This window comes from Rhipicephalus microplus, chromosome 8 (assembly GCF_043290135.1).
Source record: "Rhipicephalus microplus isolate Deutch F79 chromosome 8, USDA_Rmic, whole genome shotgun sequence".
In the NCBI taxonomy this organism is placed as follows: Eukaryota; Metazoa; Arthropoda; class Arachnida; order Ixodida; family Ixodidae; genus Rhipicephalus; species Rhipicephalus microplus.
Genome location: NC_134707.1, coordinates 111,075,664 through 111,090,797, shown reverse-complemented (window position 1 = coordinate 111,090,797; position 15,134 = coordinate 111,075,664).

Below are 15,134 nucleotides of genomic sequence, written 5' to 3'. Positions count from 1 at the left end.
GACACGTGGCGGGTACCATTGTTTATAAACCCTCTCACTGTGTTGCCAGAGCATGGCACGTTAGTCAAAGCAAGCATGACCCCAAACGTGAAGAGAAGACGTTAGTTATAAACTCTGTTGTGCTTTGGTGCCCTGAAGAAAGGTAAGAGGTGCACCCAAAACGCCGAGCTTTTCTTTTTTTTTCAATGAAAGGAAGCTTTTACTGTTGGTGAATACATTAGTGTGGGTCCCCTTCCTAATTTTAATCTTCAAATACCAGTGTGAAGTTCAATGAAAACCCGTAAATTTTTGTAGGCTCTTAATGTGCTTAAAGTTGGTCAATGCATTTCTGTTCATCCAGTTATGATCAGTCGCTATTTAAATAGTTTTGTATGATTATTAAAGAATTTGTAGTTGTAATCATGTAATTTGGTTGATTGTCATCATGGTACAGCTGTGAAAATTACTTCGACATGAATTAAAATTGTGAATGTATTGAAAAGAACAAATAGACCTCTTTTACCACATGTAACCTGCCTTCATCTTGGTTTCATTGCATCTCAGGGCTGCAGTGCCATAAAACGACTTCTCGGGGGTAATCCGTACTGCTGCAAAGCCGCGCCTTTGCACTCAAGTCATTCTTCTTTCTTTTTTTTTTTACTGTCTCAAATTTGATAAGTACTACAAGAAATTTCTATACCTTTGTATTTTTCTCTGTACAGTTCTCATCGTAGTACTGTACAAGTTCTGCCGCCATTTTAATTCCCTTCATAATTTTTGACACTGATTGCCATTGACTTTGAACCTGTAGGGCCTTAATTGCACGAGCCTGCTTTCAAAATAGAATATTAACAAAGATTTTAGTTTATGGTAGTTGGAGGGGGGGTCAGAGTGCTAGGTTTCTTTGTGTGTGTGTGTGTGTGTGTGTGTGTGTGTGTGTGTGTGTGTGTGTGTGTGTGTGTGTGTGTGTGTGTGTGTGTGTGTGTGTGTGTGTGTGTGTGTGTGTGTGTGTGTGTGTGTGTGTGTGTGTGTGTGTGTGTGTGTGTGTGTGTGTGTGTGTGTGTGTGTGTGTGTGTGTGTGTGTGTGTGTGTGTGTGTGTGTGTGTGTGTGTGTGTGTGTGTGTGTGTGTGTGTGTGTGTGTGTGTGTGTGTGTGTGTGTGTGTGTGTGTGTGCATGTGCATGCAGTACACAGCTGTAATAAGACCATTTTGGGAGGAGCGTGGCAATCGATAAAAAACCACCCTCTTCGTTGACAGCATCTGAAGCCACAAGTTTCGGAATATGTATCTTACCGATGGAAAGGCTGCTTTTTCGTCCTCTATAATTCATTTAAATTGTCAGTTCACTTCAACGTCAGATAAAAAATATTAAGGAGGTCGATGCTTTATTTCGTCTAATGTTCTGTTGGATTATTTGTGTAGTGATTGATGAAAAAATAGGGGCTAAATTCTCTTTTATTTGTTCTTTTTTAATGGCACTTCCGACTTCTTCTGGCATGCCGCAGCTAAACTATTGTTTGCTAGAAAACATAAGAGGAATAGCTGTATCAGTGAAATGCTGACTTAAGCATTGCCACCAGTACAACATTTTTCAGCAGGCAGTAAAATGAAGGGGCTGCATTTGATCACATTTCTTTTTAATCTTTTTGTCCAAACAGTTGAATATGTCTTATGGTAGGTATGTGTTCAAGAAAATATGTTTGCGCTTATGTGTGAGCACAAATCTGATCTGCCGCATTCGAATTGGAATTGTTACATGTGTGCACAAGAAAACCGTGTCATGTGCAACTTCGCATAGGTGTTTTGTTGTCTATTGTATAGAAGTTAAGTGTGGCTGAAATCTTTTGTTTTCTTAGTGTTCAGAAGCTAAGCACTGCGTCCAACTTTGCAAGAACATAAGCAGGTTCATATGTGAACGCAGGTTCCTTTAAGGGTTACGCATTATTGCCATTTTTCTTTTGCTTTGGGCATTGATTTTACAACAACAATGAAATATACCATAAGTTCACTCTTATTTTCTAGTCTGTCTTATAATGGTATCGACTATAAAAGCTCGTTGGAAACTTGCGTGATGTTTGTTCATTGAGAATTTTATTACAGTGTCCCTGGAACATTTTTTGGTCAAGAAATGCTGCCGATGGTAGCCGAGGCTCTTGCGAATGTGTGAGACATGTGACGTGTCTAGATAGGGAATTCACAAATAAACTTTAAAATCACCGGGGCATAACTCGCTCTTCTTTCGACAAATGAAGCCACGTATTTAAAGGCACAGGTTCTCGCACCCAAACGACACGGCCGTCGGTGTATTTGACCATCCTGGTCTGCGTTGATGTGATGGTCTTTGGAGTGTGTCCCAATCTACCTACACCTCGACAGGGTGTGGTTCAGGCAAGTGGGTGACGTGCAGTGTTCGTTGAAGGAAACAAAGCAAAAAAGGCACAGCTTTGCCGGAAAGGTGAAGCAGTGAACACGAGAGCAAAAGATTGAGAGGGCGCGCACAGAATGGAAAGCAGGTTGGAACAAATTGCTCGCAAAACGTAATCGCAGGTACGAATGCACACGAATAAGCGTCTCATTTGTTACTTTGCTGTGTCTGAAAAGTGCGTGCTTTTCGCGAATAGAGACTGCAATGATATCAGTGACTTTTGTGCACCCTTTAACTGCAGCAGAATCATTCCAGGTGAAGCCAGAGGCTAGCCAAGGCAAACGACCTTTCCCTCCTCGCTGCCATGAGATAAGGGCACGTGAGGGAGCTTCACTTCCCTTCTCTAAGCCAGGCAAAGTACACGTAGGGGATTAGAACAGGCGCTGCCGCGCAATGTGATGACGCGCACTCAATGTGCCATCTTGCTGGTAATGCTGAAAACACCATTCCCCCGTGAGGTGCTCGTGAGCAGTAGTAAGTAAAAGATATAAGTAGCTTGTTGTTTGAACGGTGAATAATGTGCTCTGGGGTGGCTCAGTGGTTAACACCTCGCTCTCACGTCACAGAGGTCCCACGTTCGATTTCGTACGCCGGAGGAGTGTTTTTTTCTGGATTTTTTACTTTTTTGCGTTTTCAGATATATAGGTACGTATAGATATACGGCACTTGACAACGACGCTGGTGGCAAAATCCAGCCGTGATTATCCGTATTATTGCTATCGCAATAAAAGTGTTTGATGTAATGATACGCACTGACATACAGACGGAGAAAGAGAGAGAGAGAGAAATAACGTTTATTGCACCCGTCTAGAATTACGAGGGAGTTGGCTTCGGCCTCTGCCCTCAATCATCCCCCTAGCCATCGGCTGGAATCCCTTGGGACTCGGCATAGCCTCTTGCTTTTTTGTCATCCACTCCTTGCCCCTCCTCTTCTCCATTGTGTAGCTTCAGTGCTCTCATTCAGAGGAAAATATGGAGATAGAAGAGAAAAGATAGGCTTAGACTGTGCGACTAACTTTTGTAACTGTTGGTACTCGACGGATTCTAACTATATTTTACTGCATTTCACCTGAAGAGCAATAAACTCCAATAGTGCGGCCATTCGATGATTACTTGTAAAAGTGTTGCATGGCCTCTTAGAGTCTCCTGTAGCAGCAACTGTTAATAATTTGGTAAATATTAAATGCTTCCTGACGAAACTCTGGTCAGATCAAAAGGAAAATGAGGATTGTAATCTTCGTGAACGGGAGGATATAGTCTTGTTCTTCGACTCACTGACATGTGTGGCTGTGCTGCTTTACACCACTATATTTTTAACCAGGGTTGTCAGGTTTGGCTACTTCTTTAAGCTTGTGGCAGCAGAAATTTCTTGGCTATGTTCTGGCTGATTTCTTGTTGCCTCGACTTGAAGGGAACTTTTTCACTACCTTGTAGCGTTTCAGCAGCTAGCTTTCAATGATGCAATAACCATACGGGGGTTAAGTCGTCTTTTCAGGTCCCAAAACTGAATTTGGTGCTTCCTGTGCACAAAACAGAAGACTTTTGAACGCGTGATAAGAGTTGGAAGAGAACATCTGCATTGTTGGATGGGGCCTCGTTTTGCTGTTTGTGACTTCAAACTTTGGTTGTGTACCACAAGTGTGTTCTGGTGACAGTGGTCTATTAGATTGAGTATTTCATTCCAGCCACGATATTGGCATTTTGTTCGAAATGCTCCCGGCTCGTAGCAGTTTATTCACGGTTAGTGGAAGTGATACGCCTCATGTAGATTGAGATGTGCTTCCAACTAACTGCTCTGACTGCTCATGTAATGTTTGACTAGCCATGCAGTGACTTTATTTTACGAAGCTTTATTGTGCGTTTGTTGGTTAGACGATAGTTTGCAAACGAGTTTGTTTGTAAAAGCATAGCTTGGTCAAACTTCAAAGATGAATTCCAAAACTGCTTTGCAAATATTTTTTGAAAGCTGATAACTGCCGTTTTTTAGTTCATTGTTTTCAATGCAATGTTTTTATCTTTTCTAGGTTCCTGTCAGAGAATATGGAAGAAAATTGAAGGCACTGTTGGATCAAACATATTGCATTTCAAATATTGTGTTAATAACCATATTTTTACAAATTTTAGATAATACCTGAACTCCCGTAGAGTGTGCCATCTTTTTTAGATTTTCTGGTGATTGTGGTTTTGTATCAGTAGTCTCTGTAGTTTATTGAAGTGTAATGTGATGGGTTTTGTTTGTTATGAAGGTTATGTTTTTACTTTTCGTAGGATCTACTACATTCACCCGTATGTTTGAGCTAGTTTTTTCTATTTGTCCTAGGCATGCTTGGTGTACTGGAAATACTGACACTTGCATGTGCCTTGAACACAGGTGTAAAGTATTGCATGTGCCTTGATTACAGGTGTAAGGTGTAAAGTATTTTTTATGTTTTCGAGTGATTGTGGTCTTGTCTCAGTAGTCTCTGTATCTTATTGAAGTGTTATGTGATCGATCTTGTTTGTTATAAAGCTCATATGTTTGTACTTTTCATAGGATCTACTAGATTTGCCTGGATGTTTCATCTAGTTCTTTTTTTTAATTTATCCTTGGCATGCTTAGTGTGGTAGAAATACTGACACTAGCTTGTGCCTTGATTATAGTCGTAAAGTAATATAGCAGCTGAAATAAAAGGGAGATATTTAAGCTATAGTTGTTCTTTATAGTTCTGTGCTTTTAATCTTTAATTTTCTTTTTATTTGCTTAGTTTCGTGTTTGGTGCCTTTTTTTGATGGTCCCTCTGTTTGTTTCAGCCTCGTTGCATAGATTACATTTATAGGGTGAATTGAGTGGTTAATTCATTTTTTGTAGATAAAAAGTACATTTGGGTAGTATGGTACATTTAGTTGAGCATGCTTAGTTGAGTAAATATTTCATACATGAAGACATTCTAGTAGACAAACCAAGCAGAGACGTGACATCGAGTGTGTATATTGTAAATATTGCTAACAGTTTATTGTGTAAAGAAGTATTGGGCAAATATTTACTGAGATATAAAATTGGTTTATCTACTGACTTGATTTGGCTCCTGAGATCAGATGTTAAATTGTATTACTGTAAATGGCCTTGCAACACTTTTGTGGCATGGTCAGTAAACGCGGCCAATAAATAGTTGTACCTCCCGAGAAAATGAGATTCAGAAGTTATAGTGCAACATGCGGGATGGAATTTACACAATTTTCAAAGTTACCTAGAATATTCTGCCTGGTCTTTTGACAAATGATGTCATAAACATGAATGAACTAAGCATTCACGAAAAGTTGACGGCCATATGCTGATATAAGCGCACTGAGCTGCATATTTAAAGAGGCGTTCATAGGATGGCGCTACTTGTAGAATCGCCCCCTCACCCTTACATTCATTTCCTATTTCTTGCTGTGCTATGCCGTAAACGAGCACTTACTTTCTCACCCCTTTCTCTAACGCTCCCACCACTGCTTCACCCTGACTTTCAATACGAATTTCTAGCTGTGCTTTGCTGTAGGTGATTATGCTATGGATTACCCTCTCCCTCGTTTCCCTCCTACTAACCCTCACATAACTTTCTCTCCCTGACTTCCATTTTACATTCCTTGCTGTGCTACGCTGTCAATAGTTATGCTATGTATTACTCCTCACCCATTTCCCTTCTTTCAATGGCGAATTTCATTGAGAAAACAGGAGTAAAGAGGCAGGGCAGGGAGGAGTGGAAGGCAGAGCACAGTGCAGGGCAACTCGACCTGCCACTGGTATGCGGCACGATCCCAGAGGGCAGGTGAGAGGGTGATGACTGGGGAAACCATGTGATTGAAACAATCAAAGCCCTGGTGTAGTCTTTGAGGAGCAGTAGCAACATAGGTGTGAAATCGGTCATCCACTTGTTCTTCATATAGCATCAGTCCTCACTCTTACTTTTCTTTCCCATTTCTTCATGTGCTATGCTGTAAATGATGTATTACCCTCTCACCCTTTCCCTCCTAACGCTAACATCGCTTCCTCACTCTCACACTTCCCATTTCTTGCTGTGCTTGGCAGTCAATAGTTATGCTATGGATTACCCTCTCACCTCTTTCCTACCCAACCCTCGCATCACTTGCTCACCCTCACTTCCATTTCCCATTTATTCCTGTGCTATGCTTCAAATGGTGTATTAACCTTTCAGCCCTTTCCGTCCTAACGCTCACACCGCTTCCTCACCCTGACTTTCATTTCAAATTTACTGCTGTGCTATGCTGTAGATGGTTATGCTATGAATAACTTTCACCCCCTTCTCTTATTCTAACCATCCATTTCCTCTTTCTTGCCCCGCCGCGGTGGTCTAGTGGCTGAGGTACTCGGCTGCTGACCCGCAGGTCGCGGGTTCAAATCCCGGCTGCGGCGGCTGCATTTCCGGTGGAGGCGAAAATGTTGTAGGCCCGTGTGCTCAGATTTGGGCGCACGTTAAAGAAGCCCAGGTGGTCGAAATTTCCGGAGTCCTCCACTACGGCGTCTCTCATAATCATATGGTGGTTTTAGGACGTTAAACCCCACAAATCAATCAATTTCCTCCTTCTTTTTGTGCTATGCTGTCATTGTTTATGCTATGGATTACACTCTCACCCCTTTTCCTTCTAACCATCACATCACTTCATGACCCAGAATTCCATTTCTCATTTCTCACTGTGCTATGCTGTCAATGTTTATGCTATCGATTACCTTCTCACTCTCCTCCTAACCCTCACACCAATTCCTCACTCTGAATTCCACCTTCAATTTTCTCGCTATGATATGCTGCTATTGGTTGTGCTATGGATTCGAATTTGGGTGCACGTTAAAGAACCCAAGTTAGTTGAAATTTCTGGAGCCCTCCACTACGGCATCGTTCATAATCATATTGTGGTTTTGGGACAATAAACCACACAAATCAATCAGAATCATTATGCTATGAATTACCTTATCACCTCTTTTTCTCTTACCTCTTATATCACTTTCTAACCGTGCCTTGCATTTCCCATATCTTGCTGTGCTGTGCTGCTTATGGTTATGCTATGCATTACTCGCCACCCCTTTTTCTTCTAATCCTTGGTTCACACATCCAGCAAGTAAACACGTTGAATAGTCGCAGCGTAGACGTCGCCACAGCTGTAACTCCTGTAACTATGAGAGTGATAATCTGTGTAATATGAAAGCTAATGTTAGGATTCACACAGGTGAGTGACCGTTTCGGTGTCACTTGTGTCCGCAGAGCTTTTGACAGAAATCCAATTCGGTATGTCACCTGCATGCCCACAAAGACGAGAGGCCACATAAGTGCCACCTCTGACCTCAAAGCATCTCAGTCAAATCCAATTTGATACGTCACCTGTGCATCCACAAAGGTGAGTGACCACACAAGTGTCATCTGTATTCCCGGAGCTTCTCTCGAAGGTCTGCATTTAGAGAGCATCTGCGAATCCACACAGACGATCGACCGTTATAGAGCCTGTTATGTCCTCAGACGTTCATGTCGAAAAGCAACCACAACAAGCATTTGCGTAAGCACCATCAGAAGTGATATTTTATGAGGAATTCACGGTGACTTCTCTTCATGAAAAACCACCTTTAATGCGTTGTCATCTTGAAATTTTTAGATTCTATAAAACCTTATAAGTCATAATATGTATATAAAGTATGTTCTAGTATATGGCAGGCATATATTTGTGTTTTAAGTTTTGGTCTCTGTGATTGTCTCTCGCAGCACACTTTTGCTAGGCCCATCTCATATGATATGTTTCCGAGAAGAGAACTGCATTTTTCTGATGCCGTAACACATCGTGAGTTCGCAACGATAATGGCGACACTCGCCCTCCCGGGCGGTAACACGGGGTTCTCCGCTCACACTAGCCCTGTGAGGAATTATGACAGAGCAGAAGGGAGTTGTAGCACGTGTCCCGTTTCCCCCTGTTGATTTTGTGATGCCATGTTTTTTTAAAATGCTTAGAGATCGCACCTTTAGCTCAAGTTGTGCGTCAAAACTGCGACACGGTTGTGGCTGTTGTACTGCTGTCTCTGATTACACTCTTCCTGTGTGAATGTAGTAACCTGAGCAACAGTGCATTGCTAAGGCTGTTCAAATCTTGAAGCTTGTCATGGCGCGGTTTGTTTCTGAAAGTTTCTGTAAAGACATATTCAACGAAGAAACAGTTTCTTATCGCATTAGGGTCTCTTCATTAATTTCTTTGGCCTTTCAGTGTACAAGGTCTCTTAGCAAAGTATATGGCCCCTTTTTTTGCGTGCACCTGTTAAATTTGAAACAAGCATGCTTGCATGAGCTGACCTTGACCCTTCGTGCGCATGCGTGAATTTTTTGCCGCCTGTAACGTCGGCGTCTGGGACGCAGAATTTGAGTGAGGTAGTGCGCAGAGCTCTCATCGGCTTGTCATTGCAAAGAAATTGATAAAGGTACTGGAGCAGTTCTGTTGCAATAACTTTTGCCAGAAATCAGGGAACAGCCATATGAAATTCACTGGGAAGATCAAGATGGTTTTCGGTGATGATTTCTATGAGCAGCACACAAATTAAGGAGTGGTACAACGGGTTTAAAGACGACCACACATTGAAGAGCGAGCCACGTTCCGGTAAGCCATCAACGTGTTGAAATGACCTGGTCATTGTTGAAGTGAACGCTGCGGGGATGCGGCACCATCATGTGATTATCCTGGAAATTGCGGAAGATATGGGTATCGGTACTTTCTCTGCACATTCTATCATGACCGAAGATTTGGCCATGAAGAGAGTTGTGGTAAAATTTGTGCCGAAACTGCTCTTGGTGGAGCAAAAGCCACTTTTTGTGGAAGCCTCACCGGACATGCTCAATTTCACTAACAGTGACCTTAATTTCATGAACACCATTATTACTGATGACGAGTCTTGGGTGTACGAGTATGATTTGGAAACCAAATCCCAGTCGTCACAATGGAAGTGTTACACATCACCAAGTCCAAAGAAGGCCCGCCAAGTATGCAGCATCAAAGTAATACTGAGTGTTTTTTTAACTCCTGTGGTGTAGTACTTTATGTGTACGCACCACAAGTTACACTCACCAAAGAGTACAACAGGGATGTGCTCCGTCGCCCACGTGGTTGCTGCGAGGCACAAGAGACTGGAGTTGTGGCGAACAGGAAACTGTCGCATCCATAACGGCAATGCTTCTGCACATTCCTCACACTTGGTTCAGACTTTTTTGGCAAAAAGGTCAGACTCCTATAGTTCAGTAGGCTGCTCACTCTCCTTATATGGCCCCCTGCGACTTGTGTCTGTTTCTCAAACTCTAGAGGACATTGAAAGGAGGGCTATTTCAGACTACGGAAAACGTTATGGCTGCAACGACAGCTGAGCTGAATTGCATTCCGAAAGAGGACTTTTCAGAATGCTTCCAACAATGACAACACCGCTAGGAAAAGTGTGTGTAGTCCGAATAGGACTACTTTCAGAGGGATTAGGTTTTAAAACAATGCTCCATCTACGCCAGTCTTTTCCTTCCAGCAAAGGTCGGATACATTTAGGAAGAACCTCGTATACGTACCACATTTTAAAAATGCAAAAACAAAGAATGCTTGTAATTCCAAATCCACGCCTATGATAGCATAAAAAAACTAGTGATTGAAAAAAAAAGGGGGGAGAAGCTTATTTCCATGGCATAGAGAGTAAAGCCGTCACGTTTTTCTTTTTTCTTTTGTGCAGCGCTGGGGTCGGCCAGTCATCCAAGAACTGAAGATGGTGAAAAGTCTCGTTTCAGGCGCCGCTACCGCTGCGAGCCGTGCGACTATGAGGCTCGTGTCCCGGCCCTTCTGAAAATGCACGTCAGGACTCACACGGGCGAGAGGCCGTTTCAGTGCCATCCGTGCTCCTACAGCTTTGCACAGAAGACCACTCTGACAAAGCACCTACGCACACACACGGGCTAGCATCCATACAAGTGATCGGCATGCCCGCGGAGATTCTCCACGAGTTTCGGTCTTTCACTGCACTTTCGAACTCACTCGGGAGAACGACCGTACAAGTGCCGTTTTTGCCCCGAGAGTTTTTCAGCGTTGTCAACTTTAGGAAATCATCACCGCACCCATACAGGCGAGCGTCCGTATGAATGGCACGTGTGCACAAAGAGCTTCTCAAGCTACTCTGCATTATTCAGTCACCGACGCACGCACAGTGGTGATAGGCCGTATAAGTGTTAAATATGTTCCCAATCATTTATAAAAAACGATTCATCAAGCATCTGCTTCGGCATGTAAGGAAGTGAACATTTCAATGTTCTCTGTAAAGATGGGTTTTACTGGTTCTTTCTTAGCATCCTGACACCAGCAACGTCATGAAGAACAAACAGGTGATCAATCCAAGAATTATGCAGGGGATGTTATTTATAGTAATCATAATGCCAACATGAAGGAAAAAGTAAACAAAGAAAAGCTCTTGGCGCAAGCAAGGCCCGAACCTGCAACCTAAACTAGGGCGTTTCTTGTTCTACCAGTAAAGCTGTGGCAGCAGTTGTTCTTCCTTCCACTTGGGCGTGGCGGAGCATTTCAAACTTTCAGTGACGCTTCGTGGCAACGAGCAGAACTGGCTCGTAGCAGCACTCCCTGTTTTAAGTGTACAGGTATGCCCAATAGAGTAATTGGGATGACAGCCGCTACCATAGCTCAACTGGTAAAGCATGAAACGCCCGAGAGTTGTAGGTTCGGTTAATCCTTGTGGCAAGTTGGTTTTCTCAGCCAATTTTTTCTTTGCGTTTGCATTATAGTTGTCATACAGCGTGCTCGCGAAAAATCTGCGACGAATTCAATATTACCCATAATTCGGTTTAAAACTTTTGAAAAATTCGGTCTGAAAGTTGGTTTGGTGGCGTGGCCACACAATAATGCGAGGAGCACAGGAACATATTTATTGCTTGGTTAGGCATTTTTATTTTCATCGTTTGATGTTAATGTTTTAGTTTAGAATTTTCTATGTATTCTGTGGTAGTTGGGCATACAGGTTGTATGCGGAGGTGCAGGTTGTAGGTGAGGAGGCATGTTTTTATGTATACAGTGGTTGTGCGCCGGAAGCCTCAAGTGTGCCGTGGCTCTAATTTTGGGGTTGTTTTCCAGTATCCATAGCCAGCGTGCTTCTTGGCATGCTGTATGCAACTATGTTATCAGGCTTCTTTCCTCTACGTTTCACTATGTTGTTTATTGCCATTTTCGTTGAGAACAGCTCGGTTTTAAGTGTGGAGCAGTTCAGGGTTTCGGGCTGTCATATTCTGTCTTCGTCTTTTGGCATAACTTTCCATATGTAGCACGTTAAGCACAGGCTCTTCTGAAGCAAAGTGTTCTTTTGTACTTTGAGTGCTTTTATGGTTACCGTTTATCATCATCAAAAAAAGCTAGTGCGCTTCGCATACAGCAAGTAACACCACGTATAAAGTTTAAATAAAAAAAGAGTAAGTGCGAAATGAAAGAGAGAAACAAAGGGAAAGGAGAAGAATGAATAAAATTAGAAATGAAGAGAAACATATCCAGAAAAGTGTAAAGAAGGCCACTGAGCTTTGCATGATACACTGAGTGTGTTAGCAATGTGGTACACAGCGCACTAAACGTTCCGATGGAGGCGGAAATGTTGTAGGCCCGTGTGCTCAGATTTGCGTGCACGTTAAAGAACCCCAGGTGGTCGAAATTTCCGGAGCCCTCCACTACGGCGTCTCTCATAATCATATGGTGGTTTTGGGACATTAAACCCCACATATCAATCAATCAGCGCACTAAACGATACACAGCACGCTACATGATACACGGAATGTGTAAGCAGTGTAGTCCACATTGTTCAGACAAATGGGCCATTGTTCTCACGATCATGCAAAAGAGCCGCTGGTGGTCGGCATGACCATGAAAGTGCACTTGGCAGGCCACTGTTAACATTGTGGTTGTGCGTCACGCCTTAGATGAACCACATTTCTTAGAGAAAGCAGCTGCTCCGAAAAGGTGATAATTGGGGAATTCCTAGTAAAAAGAACAGGTATTCATGTTAAGAAGCCATGACTAGAGTTGAGAGACAAAAGAAGTTATTGTCCTAAAAGATAGCTTGTAGACATGTCATGTTGAGACTGCACTCTCTGTTTTGCTTTCACTCAGATCAATTATGTAATGGACATGTGTTATATTATTCTAGTATGATCTCGCTGCTTAGGTCAATGCACTTTGTGGGACATGTTTGATCACAAATTCATGAGCACTTTACAGTTTATTCATGTGGCTGTATTTTTAGAAGGATTAACCTTGTTTGATAGTATGTAGGAATCAGCATGGTTTCTTTCAATAAACATCTGGAAATTGGCAATGAGTTATTCAATTCGTGCCTTTACTTTGCACCAGTACTTTGTGCCATATCTATATTTCTAATAAATTGCAACAGTTATCTCAGCAAGCAGCTCTGTTGTACTATTGGACTGTGCACTACGGTATGACACCACTCAAGCTTATTGTGCAGTGCTTTGACGAGAAGCTTAAATTTACCTGTTTTTTAGAAGTTTTCTTCTAACATTATCACACCAGAACTCCTGGAGTACAATTATTATCCATATTTATAAAACAATGCAAATAATTTTTTATTTTGATACAGTGATACTTTTTCATGCCCGCTTATTTCAAAAACCCTCCTGTTCTCCACATTATGCAAGTTTCGCTCACTGATCACTTCTATATTTGTCATTTTTTAAAGACAGATTTAGTTGTCTCTAGCTAATGGTGGACAAAATATCAAACAATTTTAAAATACGCTATATCAAATGTTTTTATGTATATAGACTAGTATATCGAAATGTATCAAATGTCTCTTATCAAAATAAGAGGTTGCAAGACATGCTTGGCAAACCTTACCTGAAAAAACTGTATGGCGTCAAACATAAATTTTCTTTATTTTGGTTCAACATTATCAATTTTAAGAGCTACATTTCCTTCAATAGCAATGCTTTCTTTCTTTAATGTCTGGAATAAGCGGTGGTTACCCCATGGCTTGTCTGGAAGAACATAACAGTGCACCTTGAAGACAGATTGTTTTTCAAATTTTGTCATTGTTTTCGTCAATAGAACAGCTTCTTGTGCTTTTTTATGATGCAGAAAGTTGCAAGATTATTCGTTAGATATTTAGTACTAAATAATCGCGTAAGAAAAATCTTCTTGGTGCTTACAACATGTTTGTTATATTTCATCCCAGCATTTATCATCAATCGCTGTGCATTGTCTACGAGAACACCGAAAGAATGTCACTAGTGGAAGCAATATGCGCCGCATTTTTTTACAGCATGTACTCAGCACACTGGGTCTCAGATTCTCTCATGACTGCAAAACGCTGTATTCTAACGGTTTGCTCGTAAGGTGTAGATACACGAAATGGGGTCTTCTATTATGTATTGTCACACCTTACATTACAACGTATGGTTCGCAGAGTACAAACACAGGAGACTAGTTCACTCGTTATAAAGGCACGCATCGGTTACGCATTGTGCATAATTGGAAGGAGCGTTCTTATATTACGAAAAATTGTTTGATCACAATATATTACCAAATTTTGTAACAAAGAAGGACCATATTTTTCACAGTGTACTAATTAACCCAATTTCAGACCCTAATCCTTCTTTTGCTTGGGCAAGTTCCGACGCATGTCGTTCCACGGTGTCTGAGTCACAATATTCGCCTATCTGCACCAGTTTTGAAAGGCTTTCACATTGAGACTTCTCATTAGAAACGGGAACAAGCCACTTTTACACAATCCTTTCAATGTTGTACCTTTTCCCGACTCTCGGATCGCGAGATCTTGCACATTATTCGCCCTTATTCTGAGGTCAGAAGCAAACATCCAGTCGCCAGCGAAATTTCTGCTGGACACTGTCCAATTTTAACACAAAAGTTTTATTCCGGGGCACACCAAGACTTGTTTTTTTCTCTTAGAAGTGACGTCGAAAATATGCACACCATCTGAAGACAAAGCAAAAAGTGCCATCATCTGGAATTGAACCCATAACCTGTGTTTCCGTGATTTCTTAAAAAAAGTACTTCTTTTATGTCTACCATAGTCCTCTCAGCAATTTTGCAGTAATGCATCCTGACTGTAGCATCCGCGATTAGTTACTTCAACGCATTATTTCAAAGCGTCGTTCTTATTCGGTGTGCTTCTTAGTAGAGTGTGCGCAATTTTTGTCAGCACCACATTCCCAGGCGGCGATCTTACCCCAAGCGTCGGTGTCGCTCATAGCATTCATCCATACCAAAAAATAGCTCTGCCACGTATAGAGTAACGTGCCTGCTCGTCTGAATGTACAATCTCTGATCTGGTGGCTCTGTGTCCGCTGCTTACGCATACTCCGCAAAAAATCTAGCTGTCAGACAGGACACAATGCGCATTGCATTTCTCTCTGGTTGAGCCATGCCATTCAAACTCTCCAACATGCCTGAAATGCCATTCAATAACTCCAACATGCCGGACCGTAGCCCAAGTTTGGCATCCAATCAGACGCATTCTTCTGGCTGCCACATCAGTTCATGGTTCCACACTCACCTCTGATCACAACGGTGTCTTCAATCATTATTGAGGGATTTTAGTCGTCGGGCTGGATGTGTATGACTAAGCCTTAACGTGGATGCATTCACATTAAGCATTGTTATAAAACACCATTAGACCCTGCAAAAGTTCTCTGATATCAACGTACAGTATACAATAAAATAC